General features: G+C 41.4%; 1 pseudogene; it reads left to right on the top strand.

Moving 5' to 3' along the window:
* The first annotated feature begins 680 nt into the window (after positions 1-680).
* Positions 681-1,149, top strand: LOC121032737 (ubiquitin-40S ribosomal protein S27a-like; annotated as a pseudogene).
* The last annotated feature ends 4,565 nt before the right edge of the window (positions 1,150-5,714 follow it).

Here is a 5,714-nt window from a genome sequence, read left to right on the forward strand (position 1 = left end):
AAATGAATCACAATAGATTACAATTTGTAAAAAGGTAGTTCTTTCCTAACTGTTTATACTCAATTCACTTATCTTACTCTATTTAGTAATTGGACACATTTTAGCCATCGCTTTAAAAAGAAATCTTCATTTATTTATTTATTTTGAGAGAGAGAGAGTGAGTATGGGCAGGGGAGGGGCAGAGAGAGAGAGAGAGAGAGGCAGAGAGAATCCCAAGTAGGCTCTGCACTGTCAGCGCAGAGCCCAATGTCCGGCCTGATCTCCCAAACCGTGAGATCATGAACTGAGCCAAAATCAAGAATCAGATGGATGCTTGACTGACTGAGCCACCCAGGTGCCCCTAGCCATCACTTTCAGAGGGATTTTTACAATTTAAATTCCCTTAGATATTTCCAACTATTTGTTTAATTATAAGCTACTTGATTTTTTTAAGGACCTCAAACTTTCAAACTTTCTCAAATTCTTAAATTTAACTTGAAATTTGAACTTCGATTGTCTTCAGTATTCTAACAGTACAAAAGCACCGTGAGATTTCACCAAAATCGTCACAGATCAAATAGCTACACATTTTAAATTTGAATCACTGTGCTAACTTCTCTGACTCTGACAACCCAATCATTAAACACTTGGCAAGTAGACTTCCTTTCTGATCCACTGTCTGCGGTGGATCTGCCACCAAGATGTAGATTTCTGTGGAAACTCTTAGGGTGAAGACCATCATTCTCGAGGTGGAACCCTCGGATACAATAGAAAATGTTAAAGGCCAAGATTCAGGATAAGGAAGAAATTCCTCCTGTTCAGCAGAGACTGATCCTTGCTGGCCGGCAATTGGAAGATGGACATCCTTTGACTGACTACAACATTCAAAAGGAGTCCATTCTTCATCTTGTGTTGAGACTTCGTGGTGGTGCTAAGAAAAGGAAGAAGTCTTATGCCACTCCCGAGAAGAATAAGCATGAGAGAAAGAAGGCTAAGCTGGCTGTCCTGAAATACTATAAGGTTGGATAAGTATGGCCAAATTGGTCGTCGTTGTTGGGAGCGCCCTTCAGATGAACGTGGTGCTGGAGTTTTTATGGCTGGCCACTCTGACAGACGTTATTGTGGCAAACGTTGTCTGACCAATGCTTCAACAAACCGGAAGACACATAATTGTATGTGGGGTAACGAAAGACATGAACTAAATGCAAATAAACAAAGCAAACAAGAACACTTTGCAGGCATATAAAATTCGAATTCACAAATTCCACAACACAAAAATGCCTCTAGTAGACTTGATTTTCTTAAACATTTCTAGACAATTCTAACTCCTCTCGGGGAGAAAATGTCCTCCTTGCTTGTCAGTCCGAGATTGGGGAAGCAACAGCAGCAGATGGGATCTGCTGAAGATGCATTTTAGTCACTATATATATATATTAGGGTTTAGAGTTTTTTTTTTTTCCTAGAGATCCTGGGCGATAGCCCTCATGGGGCCAGTGGTCACCACTGCCGCGGTGGTAACATGGAGACTTGGAGCCCATGGCCTCCACCAATGGGGCTGTGTGTCCCAGACAACGGATCTAGGCACCACAGGGTAGTGAGTATGTGGGGTTATACTTTTTCAAAATTATATATATATTTATCTTTTCTTTTTTTTTTTTTAAATAGTTTAAGACATATGGAAGTGATACTATCATTTTAATTCAGAGCTCTTCCATCTGAAGGCCTAGGGATTGAGATGGGAGGAGGGGCCAGATGCTAGGACTCTCACCTGGTAAATGTGCCTTCTAGGAGAGGGTAATCATAACGGATATCCCCTTAAGGACAATAGGCAGCGGATTCCCAAATAACCAGGGTCTGAGAAGTAGTTCTCCATCTGGATTTGGTGAAAGAGGGTCATAAGTTGGTGAATTCAACGAAGAGTGGTCTGTATCAGTGAGGGTAAAGGCTAAGCTGCTATGACAAAGAGCCCCCAGATAGGGTGGCTCATCAAAAATAGGGCTTTATATGACTTTCACTTAAGAGCCCTGTGGAAAATGGGCCAGATTGACCCAAGAGCCTCTGTCCCACGTGACCACTGTGTGACCCAGGTACCCAAATGCTGTTGCTCTACCACCCCTCAAGACTACTTACACTGGGGTTCTTGGACCTCCAGAGAGTCCATGGATAGAGTTCAGAAGCTCCGTAAGTTGGAATAAGAAAAAAATTACATCTCTGCTTTATATGTAGCATTTTCTTCAATTCCAAGTATAGGCAACGAACCATAGTATTATTAGCAGTACTATTCTGCTAATAGTACTATGATTATGAATTTATAATGAATTCATGATTATGAATTTATCACCAATACAAATAGTAGATATTTCATATCAGTTTCAATCATCTTGAAATATCACTTGTATTCATCATCGTCTTGAAATTATGGTAATTATTAGACCTGTTGCTACTTAGTTGATACGTCACTAAAGAAACGTATGGTATTTAAAAAAATTTTTTTTATTGCGTATTTAATTGTCACAGAGAAAGAGAGACAGAGCATGAGTGCGGGAGGGGCAGAGAGAGAGGGAGACACAGAATCCAAAGCAGTCTCCAGGTTCTGAACCATCAGCACAGAGTCTGACGTGGGACTTGAACCCACGAATTGCGAGATCATAACCTGAGCCGAAGTCAGCCACTTAACCAACTGAGCCACCCAGGTGCCCCAAGAAACAGTTTTTTAAAACGTTTATGATATTTTAATAGTGAATTCCAATATAATTTCTTTATAATTTTCAAGAATTTTGGGGGGGTAAACTCTACCCCCAACATGGGACTTGAACTCACAACCCCAAGATTAACAGTTACATGCTTCACCAACTGAGCCAGCCAGGTGCCCCAAGAATGATATATTCTATTTATTTATTTTATATTCTACCTTTTCACTGCGTTATATATATATATAGTAAGGTGAATAAAATAAACACAGATCTTAAGTGTATAAGTAAGTGAAATTATATGTTTTAATGGTACCAAAATATAGAACTTTTTCATTATTTCAGGTATGTCCTGTGTCCTTTTGTGGCGCCCCTCTTGCAAATTATTCGGACCCCTGTATCATTAGTGTTATCTGTTCTTTACATTCATATAAGTGAAACCATGCAGCATGTATACTTTTTTAAAAAGACTTAATCTTTTTTTTTTTTTTGGAACAGTTTTAGGTTTACGACAAAATTAAGACGGAGGTACAGAGATTTCCCATAGCTACCCTGTTCCCACACATGCACGGTCTCCCCCATTAACGCCTCTCCAGAATGGTACATTTTTTGTCAAGAAGGAACCTATGTTGACACATCACAATCATTCAAAGTCCATAGTTTACTTCAGAGTTCACTTTTGGTGTTGTGCAGTCTATAGATTTGGACAAATGCTTAATGATGTAGATCTATCATTATAATATCATGCAAAATATTTTCACTGCTCTCAAAATCTATGCTATGCCTCTTCTTCTTCCCCTGTGACCCTAGAGCCCTTTCGTATCGTGATATAATTGGCATATAACATTACATTAATTTCAGGGTATACAACATCATGATTTCATACTTGTATATATTGCAAAATGATAACCACAAAGTCTAGCAAATGTATGTACACTTTTGTGTTGGCTTCTTTCATTCAAACTAATGTCTTGAGATTCATCCCAGTTTTTGTGCATATTGTTAATCCATTCTCTTTATTTTGTGTGGTATTTCATTTTATGAATAGAAACGATCGATTTACATATTCTTCTGTTGATGGACATGAGTCACTTTCTGTTTTTGACATAAATAAGGCCACCATGAACATCTATGTCTTTAGTATATATGTGTGCTCATTTCTCTTGGGTATACACGTACGGGTGGGGTTGCTGGGTCATGGATAAACCTATGTTTAGTTTTAGTGGATACTACCAAACTATTTTTCAAAGTGGTTGGATGAAATTATACTCTTCCTAGCAAGCAACGTATAAGAGTTCCAGTTGCCCCACATTCTCACAGATATAAGGGGTTTTCTGTCTTTTAAACTTCAGCCACTCCCGTGGGTGTTTTGTGGTGTATTTTATTTTATGCACTTAATTTTCTGAGGAGGCATCCCTAGGTGTCACCAGACTCTAAGGTGTGCATTGCACAAAAGGTCCTAAGAATCCTGTATTAGGTCACAGTCATGGTCCAGCTATGACCTGGTCAAATGCCTGGTCAAAACTGGGCACTTTGGTTTTCCAACTCTAGGGAAGGACAGAAAGCAGAAGTTCAGGATGAGCAATTTCCTTTCAAGCAAGGAGGAAGTTGCTCGTTGCTTAGTCACTTACTAACTTAGTCACTTGGCCACACCTAGCCTCCCGGCGCATCTGGGAAATGTAGTCTCTAGCCGGGCAGCCCTGTGCTCAGGCTACACTCTATTAATACAGAGGACAGGGTGATGGATTACTAGCAGTAATGATTACTGGCAGTACTACCGCAAGATGCTATTGACTATCCCGGTGATTTTTTGGTGGGGCAGATTTTCACAGCAGCATAAATGAACCTCCACCTAGGGCGAGGAACTGTTGAATCACCCACTTACCCTGTCCTGACTTTCGGCAACATATTCCCAGGGCCTGGGGCAGTGTCTCCCAGGGAAGTCGGGCACCGGTTTCAGGCTCTCATGCTGAATTTGCCCCTCAGGCAAATGTGTAGATTGACTAAGTCTACGGGGTTCTCTCTACATAAGACATGACATTTGAGATGTGTCAGTAAGTACCTGCATGACCCAAGGGTGAGTAGGACAGTTTTATTCAGGTCTTGAGGAAGAATTGCTGACAGGGTTGGTACACGATGGCCTAAGTCATGCCTTTGTGAAATACCGTGCGTGACCCTTCACTCTTCAACAGCATTTCAAAAATGTGTTGAAACCTTTCCAGGAAGTTGTCACAGTGTCCTGACCAAACCCTCTTGGGCCATCCATGAATGTGGTTACCTACTTCTCAGATTGGGTACAGTGGCTACCCAAAGACATCTGTGGGCCTCAGAGTCAGCTGTCCCGATTCCCTGTGCCATGCACTTAAATGGCAGTTACGGAGGAGGGCAAATGGTGAGGTGGGAAGAAGTGAGAACACGTCTGTGAGTGGAAATGCACAGATGGCAGCAAAACCACACGGTTGCCTTGCTCAGGACTTCGGGAAGTGTACGTTGGCCTGGATTCTACCAATGCCAAGTTGATGGAAGAGGCTTTGCCATGTAACTGAAGGCCAGCATTGAACCCAATACTCTTTTTTCATAGTAACCTCACACACGCCAGCAGGGGTTGGGATGGAGCTTTGAGTCCACAAGAAAACCCAAAGAGGGCAATGATAAAGAGATTAAATCTTGCAGTGTGAACCATGTGTAATTTAAAACATATCTACTTGGAAACAACCAAAGAAAAGCAAAAAGCCAAACTACATCTGGAAAGTGGAGACTCACCCCAAGCCCCCTTCTCCCCACTGGGTGCAGTCTTGGGTTCCTGTGTTTGTACCTCCCCTCTATTTAGCAGACATAAGCAGAGATGAGACTAGTTTTGATTTACAACTCAAGGAAGGGGCTGGGAAAATCTCTACAATGCTACAGAAGGTTTGGGATCTACTGACATCTGGGGGCAAAGGAGGAGGAATATGGTGCCACCAAGAAGGGGGGGGGTAGAGATTTGGGGGGAAGAAAAGAAACTAAAAAGGCAAACAGCATTGGGAAGAAAGTATGTTTACCCAA

The sequence above is a fragment of the Herpailurus yagouaroundi genome, unplaced genomic scaffold, assembly GCF_014898765.1.
Source record: "Herpailurus yagouaroundi ecotype Mexico unplaced genomic scaffold, PumYag 142, whole genome shotgun sequence".
In the NCBI taxonomy this organism is placed as follows: Eukaryota; Metazoa; Chordata; class Mammalia; order Carnivora; family Felidae; genus Herpailurus; species Herpailurus yagouaroundi.